The sequence below is a fragment of the Bidens hawaiensis genome, unplaced genomic scaffold, assembly GCF_021521415.1.
Source record: "Bidens hawaiensis isolate Kalapana, Puna unplaced genomic scaffold, B.hawaiensis_p1.1 tig00006555_1, whole genome shotgun sequence".
NCBI classification, from domain to species: Eukaryota; Viridiplantae; Streptophyta; class Magnoliopsida; order Asterales; family Asteraceae; genus Bidens; species Bidens hawaiensis.
Window position 1 is genome coordinate 502424 of NW_027491442.1, and position 17388 is coordinate 519811.

Below are 17388 nucleotides of genomic sequence, written 5' to 3' on the forward strand. Positions count from 1 at the left end.
AGGTTCTACCGAGACTTGAACTCGGGTTACTGGATTCAGAGTCCAATGTCCTAACCACTAGACCATAGAACCAATTTGTGAATTATTTTGATAATATTTTTTATTAAATTATTAAATTCAAGGAGTTGGCATGGAATCATGGATAGCTCAGCTTTTGAGATTTACGACCGAATTTTTATGTTTGTTTTTTTCGTGTGGACATATATAAAGGTTTAAATACAGAGAGTTATTTTATGTTTGTTTATATTACGGGGTTGTTTTATATTATTAATTTATATTATTCATAAATTTTTTTATTTTAATTTTATTTATTGTAAGAAATTAATAATAAATGAGATGTTATAACCCGTTTAAAAGCTACATGAGTTTGGTGAGATTCATGACTTGCTTACTTCTTTTTACTATAAAACCGTTTATTAATTATAAATAATATCTTTTTTTTTTAAATAAATCGGATATTGATTTTTAATATATTCCTATTTTATAAGTTTTTTATATCAAATATTTGGTGAGATTAATTTTTAATTACTAGATGATATAACCCGTTTAGGCTATCCGCTATGGTGGGAGGTTTCGAAGCCTCTCAGCAGTGCCACGTCAACGCCACGTCATCGCCTCGTAGAAAACGGGGCATCGAAGCCCGCCCCGCTATGGTTTACTGCCCCTTGGGCGTCCAATATATATATATATATATGCATATATATATATGTATGTATGTATGTGTGTGTGTATGTGAGAGATGAGAGAGAGAACTCTTCCACCGCGCCGGTCGTCACAAGGGCCCTTCCCCCTTCCGCGCCCGCTTCAACCGCGCCCCTCTGCGGTGTTCCGAGCCCACCGCGCCCTCCGCGCCCATAGCGGATAGTATTAAGGGCTATATGGATTCGGTGAGATCCATACCTATGAATTCGGGTCAAATGCGTTGGAGCCTTCATTTACAAATAAAGCAATCAAGTGGCTTACTCTCAGATTTAAAAACATAAATAAATATATAAAATAGCATAAATAAATAAAAAGGAGATATCAAAGATTTGAAAACTACACTGGTGGGAAGAAAGTAGCCATGGTCAATAGGAATAAGAGCAATTTGACCATCTTGCCCCTTGCTGACCAAAATATTTCCAGCATGTCTATCAGCATTAGCCATCCTAATATCCGACACAGAGATCTTATGCACCTCATCTACCGGAAACGCACCCACACCCATATCCTCACAACTTCCATTATCCTCCATAAACATATGCAATGAACTGATCTTCTTTTTCACACAGTGGCGGCCCAATCATTTTTGTGGCCTAAAGCGAATTAAGATTCCAAGTCCTTATTAAAAAAGGTTCGCACTTTTCAATTTTTTATTTATTCCGCTTCACGTTTAATTAGACAATAAATTAATTTAAGACTATAGTTCTATTTCTTTTTAGGCACTCTATTTTTATAACATAAACTAATACATGACAATTTTAGTTTTGTCTCTTAAAGAAACCAAACAATATATAAATATGTTGAAACACGATTTGAAATTAACTTAATTGAAAAGTATATTAAAAACATCTTGTGGACGACAACACTTACATTTGGCATTCTCAACATACGTATTTACAATTATAATGTTCATATATTATCCTAATTTTTAATAGAATGAGTCATAACTGATATAATGTTGAAATTTAATTTTCTAAATTCGAAATAAATTTGATTGCAATTAATAAATTAATAGCTATAGTATAAGCTTAGGTTATCAAATTAGTTTTTATGTTAAGAAAAATAAAAAGTATTTGAAGTATTAGTTAAAATTATTAAGTTAATCCTTTTCTTTTATAGACAAATAATGAGTTAGTCCTTCTTTTAGATAAATAAATGTAATTTAATTTGGAATTATATGGCCCTTGAGTTGATTTACAAAAAACTAAACTTTAAAACAGGCAAGGGAGAGAGATTCGATCCCTGATTGATAAAAATTAGAGCATGAAAGCTACCACTGTACCAGTTAGTTCTTCTCTATTTCTAGGTTCAACTTAAAACTATATATCATTTTTATACATCTTTTAAAAAATTAGGGCCTTAAAATTTTGTGGGCCTAAAGCCCTAGCTTTAGTCTCTAAAGCATACGGGCCGGCCCTGTTTTCACACCATCTGGATGGTTAAACCCTTCATGCATATACGCAGCCAATAATGTAGGCAGGAAAAAACCTGCGTTTGCCTATTGGGTCTGAAACAACAGCCGGAACACTAACCTTTGGGCTGACAATTAGGGGTGTTCTTCGGGTTTTGGGTTTTTTGGGTCGGGTTCGTCGGGTTTCAAAGTTTTAAATCTTAACCCGAAACCCAACCCAAATCTCTCACAGATTTTTCGGGTTCGGGTAATTCGGGTTAGGGGTTTTTCGGGTTGGGTTAATCGTGTTTCGAGTATCCTAGAAAATGAACCAAAAAACAAAAAAAAAATTAAAACTTCAATCATAAAATTAAACAACACATTCTTCTTTACTCGTAACGCAAGTAGTCAAATAATAAGCCACCATATCTTGATAAAGTCATAAAACAATTCAAAAAGAAGAGTAAAACAAAGTAACTAACTCGAACCATATCTTCTTCAATCAGACGTGATTTAGCTGTTCGATTGCGGTTGCTATTAGTAATAAACGGAAAACATAAATTAACAATAAGCAATCGATCCATAATAGTTGGAATTACAACAGTCGATTCGGCTCAGATTTTGATAACTTTACACTACATTTTTGAGTTTTTTATTTAAGGGTTTTGAAAAGAAAAGATAAGAAATTTTTTCTTTTCTCATTCATGACTAAGACTATGTGACACCCTGCTAAATTGGTCATATTAGTACAAGTCTTAAAACACAATTTAATCACGTTAATTGTGATATAATAAATTTTAATAAGTTAATCAGCACACGTCTAGCAAAGCCATGTGTCTTCATCATATGTGTCGGTAATTTTTAGAAATTAGTGAGTCACACATTAGTCCGGCCGACACACAAAAATGTTGGTAATAAAAATTGTAATACGACATGAGACCCTAATACATAAAGTTAAAACTATATAATCGTTTATGAGATTAACTAATATTATGTTTAGAATGTTATATTTTTGTATTCAAATAAATGTATGTCTCAAAAATAATAACTAATAAGTAATATATATATATATATATATATATATATATATATATATATATATATATATAAACCGGGAGGTTATAACACAATTATATTTTATAACTATTTTCTCTCTATGAAATATCCATACAACGAACACGAAAAGATCCTTCAAACGTTATTATTTATTTTGAGGTGCTAGTCTTACGGAAAGACATCAAAATGTGAACGAGCGAATGCGTTTAAAGAATAATGAACGTTAACCCTCACAAAATAATCTCTAATTCCCATGAACCTCCATTCAAATAAACTAATATTGTTGCTAGCCATCCTAATTAAACCTAACTAACTAAATTACCTCCAACCAACTAAATATCTAATAACAAATCTATGGAGACAAAATATACCTATCAAAATATATCAAGATGGTCAAAGCAAAATCTTCACATTTCTTACCTTATGGATTCGGCTGACAACATGCATACCCAACCCATTTCTTTGTTTCAAAATTTCAAACTCCACAGCTACACTCAAGATCACCCATCATTGTTTAGAGAGTGTGCCATGCTTGTGATTTATAATATAAGTATATATCTTTCAAAAGAAAACCCAAATATAGCATCTTGAAGCAAGCTCAAACACTCCCTCTAAATTCTCCCTTGTTACAACCGGTACCACCACACAAACATCAACCGGCCACCACCATCTCCGGCACTCTATAACCAACATGCGACAACCACCTCCACCACACACCGTCTTCACCGTAACACCACTATAACCAAAACCAAAGCCACCTCCGTTGTTTTCCTCTAAACCCGTATACACTCACAACACATCACCATTATTATTCTACAAGCTTGCACATGGATTAGGAGCTCAAGATTTGGTGCATACAAGTCCAAGTTCTTCTATTTTCTTTTTATAAAAAAAATAATCCATCCACCGAGCATTGTGAGCTTCTAAACGTTTTAGTTCATCATTTACGTATTAAAATAAAAGAGTCTATGTCTAAGCATCACCCAAAGAGTTAGAACTATACTTATATGTTAGAAATGATGAACCAAACCAAATATAAGCTTGTTCATGGTTAACTTGCTTATACATGATGAAACTTGGGACATCACAACTAAAAGAATGAATAGGTAACTTTATAAAAAAAATAAAAAATAAAAATCCTTACATGTATAAATATGGCCAAATAACACTCGGTACACACTTCGCTAAAACTAAAGAATTATGTATTTTGTATATTTGTATATATACGTGACATAATATGTGCACACAAGTAATTAGGGAAAAATTATTTTTTAAGTGAATAGAGTTTTTCTTGTTTTTTTGTAAATGTGCTGGAAATTATGTTTGAAAAATATAAAGATATATTTTATTATATGTCAAGAAATATCTTCTAAACCCATAATTATGTTTTCGGTGATTTAAAAGTAATAACATAATTTTAGTTGCTAAAGAATAAATGTATATATATATACATATATATATATATATTAAAAATGTAAAAGTAAGTTTGCAATGTAAATCATTAAGATGCATTATTTATGTGTCATAAAGAACCTATAAAGTTATGTACTTCAAAAAAAAATAGAAGAAAAATAAATATAAGTAAATTAAGACATAACTTATAACGAAACAAAAAAAAATATTAAAAAATAAAAACACATAATTTATATCCATAAATAATAAATAATAATCCAACACGTTTGGCTAATTTGATTCATATGAAACAAATATAAAAGTTATTATATATATATATATATATGTACTTCAAAAAAAACTCTAATGATGTATCACTAACATGTCGTGAATCTATATTGTAAACATAACAAGAAAAACCGTAACAAGTCTAATTACTTGGGTGATCACATTGCATAAACCGACTTGTTCAACAATAATATCCGCACGATATTGAAGTAATCTATTATGTGCTAGGTCATATCTAGGTCGGTAGTTCATCGAGACTTTGTATTGTCTGACGCTCATTGATCACTACTCACGAGGTGAGTCTCACGGCCCCATTTTTACTGTTTTTAACAATTTGGGGGGGGGGGGGACATACTAGTTCTATTTTGTATGATAATGCGAAAACAAGGCTCTATTTTATGTGTCCATGAGGTGTTTGGTTCAAGAGCTCGAAAAGTCCCCTATCTAAGTATAACCATTAGCTATGGATTTAGCCGTGGAAATATCGAATAGTACGATTGGGTTTGACACCCCCTATCATGGTTAGTCACACTAATCACCGATTTGGAGGATCAAATGATAGCAATATTGTCCAAATTGTAACTCGCCTAGCGGAAAATGGGGCAAGGATCTCAGGTCAAGGTTTGGTTATGGACTCATGGAGTTACATAATATTCGTAATTCCCTGCAGGTTACGAATTTTGTTTATTTTTGCTTGTTTTGGTTATCATATTTTTATCATATCGATTAACGTTTTAAGACATGGTTTAGATCTATTAAAACCTGTGAACTCACCAACATTATGTTGACGTTTTTAAGTATGTTTTTCAGGTAATTAAGCGATGCTGCCAGCGTAATCTACTTAGGTTAACAAGCATGCAAGTCTTGGATACGCTTTTGGGAAGATTTTAATAGTATAACTCAATTTGTTGGGTCATATTTGAGAAATCTTTAAACTTATGTTATTTTGAAAACAATTACTATGGTTGTAAACCTTAAACTTTAAATTTGTATCCAATGCATGTTTGTGTTTGCAATAATCATATGCTTACGATATACATGACGTCACGTACCCGCGTTTCCGTCTTGGCGGGGTGTGACAGACTAAGCCTATTATACCTAAAAATATATTGAATTTCTAAACTAAAAGTTTATTCAGGTTTTTCGGGTTGACCCGAAACTTATAAATCAAACCCGAGAACCAACCTGAATTACTTCGGTTCGGGTTCGGGTTTGGGTCAGGTTAGTTTGGGTTCGGGTACGGGTTTTTTCGAGTTGGGTTTCGGGTTTCGGGTAAAAGTGACAGCCCTAACCCTTAGGTTCCTTATTGAAACGCTAGCTCCCTTTTATGCCCTTTCATCCCTTTAAAAGTTCACCTAGAACCATCCAAGGGTCATTAAGTTTGGTAAGCTAAAAGCATAATTAGTGCTAGGGCTGAGAAATTTAACCGTCATAATCGTCAAACCGAACCATAACTGATATAACTGAACCGATATAACCGATGGGTCGTTTTAATGAATTTTTAAAAATCGTCAAATACGGATCCCCCTTTTGGTTAAAGATAATTCCAAAACCGTTATAACCGAGCCAACCCATTTATTTAACCATCAATATGTTTGGGATTAACTTCCACCAAACATGTTGTTGGATTATATCATTTTGATGTTTTTGGTTCAACGTTTTTTATCAAATTAAGTTGAGTTTCATTGTTGGATTATACAATATCATTCTTTTTTTGAATAATTGGTATTAATATTTTGGATTATATACTTTGCTAGATTATGTCACGTTTTTTGTAATAGTTGTTACTAAAATTTCAGGCTCAATTGAATTGTTTTGGTTACGGTTAACTAATCCATAACTGACTAACTAGAACCTACAAACCGATTAACCAAAACCGTCAACAGGTCGGTTATAGTTATTCATTAACCGACATATAGGTTATGGGTACGGGTTTGATTCAAAACCACCTCAAACCAACCTATGCGCACCCTAATTAGTGCTACTCATGAAGCGCTTGAAATAGTTGAACATGAAAAAAGTAAGTTATTAGTTTCAAAGTTAATAAAAGTGAGTTTGATACTTTTGCCTTTTTATGTTTTATTACATCTTTATTTCTATTTATGCTCTGACTAATTTATTTTATTTTTTTACAGCGGATCATAATTAACTTCTCTTAAATTTAAGAGATCCGTAAAAAGATGTCCATAATGTAGAACAACAAAACTCGTAATACTCCAATTCTCTTTTGCACATTTAGAAATTGGTTTTATTTCTTCAAATTTACCGTATTTTGTGGTAGATAAATTCAATCCTAAGCATATGAAGCTCAAATTGCTCAATGGAAGTACTAAAATAGTTAAATAACCACGGAGCTCATTCAAAGTCACCGTGGACGTAAAAAAGATGGATACTCGATCTCTTGATGAATCTGCTACAACTTTTACATACACGGGCAGTGAAAGATTTACGGGTGATGCATTGAAGGTTTACGAGAATGCTAACGAGATTATAGATGTCTTACATGATTAGGAGTGTCGGTTATTCTAAAAATCGAAACTTACCTTGAGTCCCGAGGCAACAATGAAGCATGTAGCGTATACGCATAAAATATAGGATAAATTAAAGGACCGTCTAAACGTATTTTAATAACATGAATGAAACCCAAGTTACAAGCCGATTTCAACACTACATAAAATGCTTCCAATGCAATTATAAATAGAAATTGGAAAATGTCGACAGAAGACGATTCCCTTTAGCATACCCCGCCCCCCTTTTAGGCTCGAATTCGCATGATAGTGAGACATTATTTACAATAGAGGTTGAATATGAGGATAAACAACTCGTGATCCATTTCTTCGGGTAATCGGGAAGCCCATTCGTTCCATCGTTGGAATCAAGAAGTCTCGGTTAAGCGTATAAATGCTTTTTCAAAATTAAGCTTTAAAAACATCGTTTTTTTGTGCTTTTCTATCAGGAATCGACGAACTAAGCTCCTCGACTTCATCTTGTTTTTCCAAAGATGTAAAATCACACCAAAAGGCGAGTTAATAAGAATCAAATCCACTCTTTCTTCTTCAAACATGGTAAAATGAATGAATATAGTTGATTTTGGACTATAATTAAAGTGACAATGTGTTGATGAAATTGGTCAGTAAGAGCACTTAGTGGCTAATTGTGCTAAATGAGAAACTAATTATTTGGGTTGATATACGTGTTCAGTTTCCATTGAGCAAGAAATAACTAATTGGAAGCACGTTAATATTAGACTCGTTTAAACAATGAGTAAAGTTGCAATTGGAAGCACACATCATAATTAAGTTCGTTTTTCGTCTATGGGGTACGGACAATACCCGATTTCAACCACTTTATTACCATGTCATCGTTTATATATTCCTTTGTGGTCTATGGTTTCCAACTTTCTAAACCTTTGAAATTACATATTTCCCCAAAATATAAGTTTTTAATGCAAAATGTACTCTTTAAGCATGGTTTGGGAAAATATGTAATTTCAAAGTTTAGGAAGGGAAATATGTAAATGCCTCTTTTATCAATACACTTATACACATTGTTCAAGAGCCATGTATCTTAATAAGTTAATATGTGTGCGAGTTAAAAAATAAGTAAAATTACAAAACAGGCATAATAAAGTAATAATTGGTTAATTCATGAAATATTAAAAAATAATTAAAAAATCGATATAAATTAAAAAGTAAAAAACTAAAAAGTTTCCTTCATTTTTCTCGTTCCATAAAAAAAACCCGTTTTGACCCGTTTCAATCTTTTTCTTTTTTTAGTTTGACCCATTATATACATTTTATTACAACTTATTCAACCCAATGAGTCACATTTACCGCCCCTAGTTTTATGTGGCCAAATGAGGTGGATCTAAAAGTAAGGTTAGATGTGTAAGTTTGCGTAATAAAGCCAATTTAACTATGAAAAGATTCAAAACTATACAACAATAATAATAACTTTCGTAACTAAAGTAGTTTGTTAAAAACTGAAAGGTCTTGAGTTTGAATACAATTCTAGTCAGGTTTTATTACGGTAGTCATTCGGGCAACAACTTTTCCTCTAGACAAGAGGTCGATGTTGACCTTTAGGTATGTATGAACCAATGCATATATGAACTTGTTGTGTATTAAAAATGTATATAAGGACAGAAGGACAAAATCATTTATTTTCTTCTTTTGCTAGTCCTGTAGCTATCCATAGAGGTGTTCAAAAAAACCGGTCCCCGAACCGGTTTGCTGGTTTAAACCGGAAACCGGTTATTTTTAAAACCGATTTTTTTAAAACCGGTTTGACCGGTTTACAAACCGCCGGTTTGTATATCGGTTATATTTTTTAGAGCCCAAACCGGTTTTGAAACCGGTTATAAAAAAAACCGGTTTTTTTAAGTAACCGGTTACTAAAAAACCGGTTAACCGGTTTTTTTATAAACCGGTTTATAACCGTTATAAAAAAACCGGTTAACCGGTTTTTTAGTAACCGGTTAACCGGTTAAAAACCGGTTTATGCCGTTGAGAAACGGCTATATAGCCGTTTTTTCTAGTTTTTGACCGTTTTTTTTTTATTTACCATTCTACCCCCACAAACATCTATATATAGTTTAGGTTGGGTATTGGTTAGAACACACTCGATTATACAACTCCAAACGCTCCAAACGCTCTAAACGTTTATTTCATACGCGATTATTTTGTTATCTCACGCTCTATTATACCACATTACCACTCCATACGCTCTAATTTCGTAATCGATTATCATGGCCTCCCAAAGTGCTACTTCATCCGTCAACATGGGTGCCTCGAACACGGGAGAAACGGTCATTCGGGTCATCCCCACGAAACGAAACCATGATGTTTGGCAACATTTCGACCTATGCGAAATGTCTAACGGTAGCCAAAAAGCTCGATGCAAACATTGTTTGAAGTTTTATGGCAAAGATGCAAACTCCACTTTAAAAGCGCATGTACAAAGGCCCTTTTGCAAGGCCTTGAAGGACGAATCGGGAAGTAGTTCGCAGCCGGAGATGACGAATCAAGGAACGGTGTTTACGTACGACCTTGAAGCGGTACGTCAAAAGTTTTCAAACTTTGTGATTCAAAATACACTTCCTTTCAACCACTTCGACAACCCTCAATTCACGGAGATGATGCAAAAGTATGTTCAACCACGCTACCAACACGTAAGTCGTTCGACCCTTAGAAGAGATTGTCTTAAAGCTTGGAAAAACGCTAAATCCGAACTAATTTCATACTTTTCAAACTTACAAACTGGTGTAAACTTAACAACGGATGTGTGGTCGGTACCTAATGGTTCGCCCGACTCATACATTTGTGTGACGGCTCATTGGGTTGACCCCGAGTCGTGGCAAATGATGAAACGAACTGTTGCGTTTCAATTGTTTGATTACCCGCACACGGGTAGAAATATTTTTAAACTCTTGGATAAAGTCATTCGACAATACAAGATTGAAGATAAAATCTTTTCAATTTCGTTTGATAACGCGTCCAACAATACGGCCGCGGTTGGCCATTTAAAATTAAAGTATAAACCTATTTGTGATGGAGCGTTTTTTCATAGCCGATGCATTGCACATATTATCAACTTGGCCGTGCAAGATGGGTTAAACGTGATCGAAACGCAAAGAAACAATTTTAAAAGAATGTTATGAGATGTTTTTAGCAACAATAAAACATTTTCAAGATACAAAAAATTTTGTGATGAAGCTAATTGTCAATGGTTGGGGCCCAATTGGGATTGTCCAACAAGATGGAACTCGACTTGTGATATGTTTGAGAAAGCCATCCAACAAAAAGAATCACTAATTGCGTTTCATCAAATAATGTCAAATAGGGGTAAATGTGCACCGTACGATCCTAGAAACTGGTTGTTGATTGAGATCGTTACGGAGGTCCTTCAATTTTTAAATCTTGCACAACTAGTTTATCCGGGGTTTACTATCCAACAAGCCCCATTGCTTTACCAAAAATTGCTGTCATGTGCACAAAGTTGGGTGAACTTCATTGTAGGGGTGCACCTTATTTTGATATGGGTGTAAAAATGAAAGAAAAATTTAGAAAATATTTTCAACAACTACCCGCTGTTTTGACATGTGCTGCTGCGTTAAACCCTTGCATAAATGTTGGTGGTGTTGAAGTTTTAATAGAAAAAATTTGTGATGAGCTAGAGTTAAACGACGATCAAAACCCCTATTATAACCAAACTTTAAAGAATGCTTTCAACACCACCTTGTCTAACATGTATGATGTTTACCTTACAAAATACGGGTCGTCTTCCCAAATTCATGACTCGTTAAGAGCTGTTTCCCAATCCCAAACCGACCTTGAAATGGGGATGTACTACATGATTTGGGAAGACGCCGGTAAACGTCAAAAGGTAAACACCCCAAGCAGTGAACTTGGAAAGTATGGTGGTACCAACTTTGTGAAACACATGACTCCAGATGAATTTAGAAGTCTTGATTTGCTGGCTTGGTGGAGAGGTAAGGAGGATGAGTTTCCGATCCTCGCCGCCATGGCCAAAGATTTACTAACGGTCCAAGCTTCCACGGTAGCTTCGGAGTCTGCTTTTTCTGTTTCTGGCAGGGTTATATCGATTAGGAGGACTCGACTCACTCCACCAGCTGTAGAGATGTCTATTTGCTACAAGGATTACTTGGACTCTTTAGATAGGGCACAACATCAACGCTCACTCGAGGGGGAAATGGACTATGAGGCGGGCTTGTATGAAGACGAGGTCAATCAAGGACACACTCAACCAATGACCGATGAAGAAGCCGCGTACGACGATTACCTAAGGAATAGCTCGGGATCGGGTAGCGATGAAAATAATGAGTAAGAAACAGCAAGTTGTTAATGTAATCGTGTCTAAGCATTCTTTAATGTTTGTATTTTTGAGTTACGAATATGCGATAACGATTTAATGTTTGTATTTTTAATGTAAAGGCTATAAATGAAAGTTATGTATTTTTGAGTTACGAATATGCGATAACGATTTAATGCTTGTAGTTACCGGTTTGTTTATACTGTGAAAAAATAATGGTTATTTAAAAAAAAAAAAAAAAAAAAACCGGTTAACCGGTTAGACCGGTTATTAAAAAACCGGTTAATAAAAAAACCGGTTTATTAACCGGTTCTAACCGGTTCCTAAACCGGTCCTAACCGGTTTGACCGGTTATGGTTTTCATACAAAAAAACCGGTTATTAACCGGTCCGGTTATTAACCGAACCGGTTTTTTTCCTGGACGAAAAAAACCGGTCCGGTTAATAACCGAACCGGTTTTTTTAAAAAAACCGATTTGTGCACCTCTAGCTATCCATCTAGCTTGTACTGTATAAGGTGCTACACTGGTATAAACATTTATTTTACGTTTTATTATTTTACGACGGTTTATTAATGTTAAGTGTGTTATTATTTGATTAATTAATGTTATCTTCTTAAAATAATATGTTTTTTGAATACCAAAGGCCAAGTTAAACTAGCATGCCTTTCTTTATAAAAGATTGGGATTTGAGTTTCGTCTAAAGCAAAATTGAGCAGGGGGTCCACCCAGTTGTCGGGTTTCTCCTATGTGATGACCCGAGGCATAACGTTTAGTTCTTCGAGCGGAAAACTGATCTATATTTTAGCATGAGTGGATGGAATTTGAATAAATCCAACTTATAACAAGAAAAGTAAAATCTCGTCTACTTAGAACAAATTTATCTTAAATGTGTTTCCCAAGACGAAATTAAAAAAAAACATTTTCCAAGAATTTGAGAATTTGTACAGACCAGGTAGGAAACATAAATAACGTCTGGGAAACTGTTTTTTGATAGGAAAAGTTAAGAAAGAAATATGACTTGCTCCCTCAATATTTTTAAAATTTTGGCCTTGTCCATCAACATTATTCAATATTTGGTCTGCTTCCTCAATATTTTTAAAAGTTTGGTCTGATCCCTCATATTAAAGATCTTCTTACATTATGTCTCCTCAGTCCAAATTATTTAAAAATACTCGAGATTTTTTTGGCTATTTGAAGAATTTTTTCTCTTTGAACGGAGTATTTTGAGAATTTTACCTTCTTAAAATCTTGTAACAATTGCTTTAACAACAAACTAAAAACGTTAATTTAATAGTGGGTAGTTGGGTACCTTCATGCAACTTTTGCATGATACATTTACAACTCAATAAAGAATGGCCATTTTTTTATTTGAAAGAGACTAGACATTGTATCACTACAACTAACAACTTGCTTTTTTCCCTACTTAATTTCCAATAGACATCCCTTTCCAATAACTCTCTATCTCCACAAACAGTGAGCAACTCGCCGGACTTCCAGATTCCGGCCAACTTGTCCAATCGGCGGGTTATATGTAACTTGGTAAGCTTGTTTCGTTTATTTATAATTCATCTTCTTAGAACTATATAAGTATATAAGGTTAATAATAATAATAATAATCAGATATGTTACTAGTTATATTTTAATAGATACATAACATGTTGGTTACTGATTTGATTTGATATTTAGTTACAACTATTTATTTTTGCAGAAGAATTCATCAACAAGCATGAGGTTTAAGAGGATTTATCAAGCAAAATGACGTCTTATTCAGCATCACTCGTTTATGAAAAGTTATAACGATTACGCCATGTTCTTGAGCTTTCAGAAGTGAGTTTTAGATACTTAGTTTAAAAGTATATATATAGTTTTAATTTATTATTTTGTTTTTAATTAACAAAGTAATAAACATGATCATACGTACACACCGTGTGATTGTGTTGTCTTAGCTAAACAGTTCGAAACATAAGTCATGTAACAATAAGTATGTTAATGTAAGTGACAAATTGAAGATTAACTAATTAACATGTGTTGTTATGACTTATGAAAGAAAAAAAGAGTTAAAACACACACCTAATTTTATTAAAATCAAAATGAATCTAAAATATAAAGACACATCAATAAATATTAAATACTAAATTTAAAAATAAATACTTTGTAGTTATGTTAAAAGTGTACATATACCCACCTGAGTAAATGATACACCCTTTTGGGTGTATGAAGTTGGCTTAGAAGACTAGATTGTTTGCAACTAATATAGAGAGGTTAAAAGAAATAAGAAATTAAAATTATGTTTGTTTTACCCCTGACTTACTGGCTAAAATAGGGGTCAGCGAAAAGTGTGCAACACTGCTTTTACTATCAGATTAATGATCTTGAATTCAAAGTTAATAGCGAAATTTTTTTTATCATTCGATTAATGCATAACGAGTTTTATAACACTGGTTAGTAGACCAAACAACAAAAGAATAATAGGAATATCAAAATTTGAATATCAGAAAAAAGAATATAGGAATCACAATACTATTTTTGATTAGCTATCCTCATCGGTGAGCAGTCACTTTCAAGTAATAGCAACCAAAGTTAAAGCCATGACTTTGTAGAGCTACACCAAAGTTACAACACTAAACCCTAAATACAAAATATTGAGCTATAGATGAACAATTCTGCAGCTGTCATTACTCGCCACCATGCAACCGTCTTTTTCAATATAAGGTATCAATTCCGGCCACCATTGTCAAGAAGATAACATGTTTTGATAACTTAAAAGAAACACAATAGAACTGGATCATGGATTCATGGGTAACATATATATTTTGATTGCTTGTTTGGGTTTTCATGCATATTTTGGAGTTCAAATGTTAGTTTTGAACTATAAACTAGGGTACAAAATACAAAATGAGCACTTAACTATTGGTGCTTGAGTGAAGTAATATTTGACTTCTCTCGGCAATTAATGGCATGTGTTTCTTAGTATGGTTTTTCAGTCAATGCATATTTTGATTATGCTAAGTTTCTTAGTATGGTTTTTCATGCATATTATTGAGTTCAAATGCTAGTTTTGAACTATAAACCAGGGCTACAATATACAAAATGAGCATCCCCACTTGTGGCCTAGTGGTAGGAGGCTTGTGTTTTCCAGTTGAGCCTCACGTTCGAATCCCACTTGTATCACTTTTGGATGGATATTGGCAATGAAGGATTTGAGCTAGGCCTTGTGCAAAGGTTGTCAGTTCGAACTCTGAGCCCACCCGGGCTTTCATCCCACCGTGTGTTACGCTAGAGAATTCTTCTCTTGTGGTGGCACAACGAATACCAAGTGGCAGTTGGCGGTATGGTTTCCCGGGGAATGCCCAAGCCAAACTCTGAAACCAGCGTGGGCCCGGTCAAGACAACATAGTCTGGCCAGAGTAGGGCATCAGGGCTCTCCAAATTTGAAGAGTACGATAGCCTAAATACAAAAAAGTCGACGTTAAAAAAAAAACTATTGTGGCTGAGTAAGGTAACATTGACTTCTCTTGGCAATTAATAGCATATGTTCATATGTGGTTTTAAGAGCTAATGATCGGTTTTTGTACATTCCTAGGTTGAAATGACCTCATCTATTGTTTATAACATGTTAGGACTTTCGATGGAAATTATCAATTTCACCTGTAACATATTGTTGTATAAATATGTATTGAACATGCAATATTGTTTTCAAATGATTTGTCTGTTTTTTAAATGTTTAAATTAAATACTAGCACCACTATGCTTAACCATGAATTTGTAAAAAATAGTGACTTTTGAGTAACTTTACCAAAATTGAGAACTTGACACTTTAGTACGTTATATTCATTATTGAATAAACACACGTCTATTCTCATTTATGATGAAGTTTTTACATTTCTTTATTACTTCCATGGATAAAATTCTTAACTATACTGTTTTCTTTTTAAATTTCAGAATAAAGATTATGACTAGTTTCAAAATTGATTCGAAACAAAAGATTTCAAACCAGAAGGACGATGGAAGTTGCTTGGCCATTGTTATTGCCGATATAGTTAGCACATTTTGATGCGTGTCATAAACGATAGGCCCTACTGACAATCACTGGTTCCAACAATATGCTTCTATTCAATTTTCACTGTGTTCATCTGCAAGATTGTATTTGTATTCATCAGCAAGATCATTACCCCATATCGACTTTGAAACTTGTATGATTTTACATGAATCATCACCACCATCTTTTGCTTCCACGATGAACTTCTGCCGCTGAAAATCAATTATCTCCCTCACGTCACCAGATGTTGAAGATAATTGTCATTTGCGTCCCTAGAAGATAATTATCTCCCTCACATTCCCCGTTATTAATAGCCTCCGCAATGTACTTATCCTGCATGTAACGAATTATTTCCTTCATGGTCACCAGGTTCTTGAAGCAAACGGCTTCCGACTCCCATGCCATAAAAAATTCATCAACAATCTCTTCGTTTTCATTTGGAAGAAAAGGTAACAGGTATTTCTTGGTTCTTCTTAAGAACAACGTAAGCTCTTCAAGAAGAAATTGTTGTTTTTTAAGTCAAACTTATTTTGGTCCATAATTAATGGTGGTTGTTTAAAGCTTTTGAAGAGTTTTTTTGTATGGGGTTTTTTTATGTGTGTGTGTGTGAGAGAGAAGAGGAGGAGGAGGAGGAGGAGGAGGAGGAGGAGGTGGGCCAGGGGAGGAGGATGTGATGAGTGTTTGTTTTAAATATTAATTAATTAATACATATAACAAAATATTTGCACACGACGTTCGTTTTTAATTTTTTTGGGTGTCGTTTCACTGCCCTAACCCGAGACCCATTTTGGGTCGGTTCGTCGTCGCGTGTTAATTTGTAATTTTGGGTGTTTCCAAGTTAATTAACATATATATCGAACTAAATTCGTGTCGACGAGTTTTGAAACCAAGTTATTACTATTAACGTACCTACTGCTTTACGATCGATAATATCTTGGTCACATAAGTCTTGGCGTTAGACCGACTTCCTTAGCTTCCTTTTCGTCACACCAGTTTTTTTCATGCGATGTATCGTTATATAACAAACATATATATATATATATATATATATATATATATATTATATTCAAAATGTTCTCAGATCTTTTTTACTTGAAGTTAATTTTAGGTATGCGTATCAAATTATTAAGTCATTATTATTAATTATTATAATAGAGAGTTGAAAGATAGTAGGGAATTTAGTGATGCACTTCCCTAAACCTTACCTTACTACTTTTAGATATTAAAAATATTGATTATGGTCAGGGATGACAACGAGTCGTGATTAGGTTTTCCTAACCCTATATCACGCATGCCCGGAAATTTCGGATATACCCGTTAGTTTACTAAAGATATTGCATATCGGCTCAAACCTATCGGGCATACATCGGGTTTTGACAAAATACGACTCATCAAATAGTCAATTACATCAAGTAACTATTTGAATTAGTGACATGCGTTAGTCTTTACTTAATTTTTTATTGTAAGTATTTTGTTTTCATTTTGTATTTTGTGACTTATGCATGTATCAGTAAGGCTAATGAAAATACTGATTATAAGAATACTAATAAACATAGTCTAACTAGACTCAATAATTTAGACTATATGTAAACAACCGGTTGTTCATTTAGATAGAACTTATATATATATATATATATATATATATATATACTAGTTTGAGGCCCGTGTATTACACAGATAATTGATTAA

The 17388-nt window shown here is 33.7% G+C and overlaps 1 non-coding gene across 1 annotated transcript; it reads right to left on the reverse strand.

The window, feature by feature from the left end:
- On the reverse strand, window positions 1–72 carry TRNAQ-CUG (transfer RNA glutamine (anticodon CUG)). The gene has a single exon. It is a non-coding gene; the product is annotated as a tRNA-Gln (tRNA).
- Window positions 73–17388: the final 17316 nt, after the last annotated feature.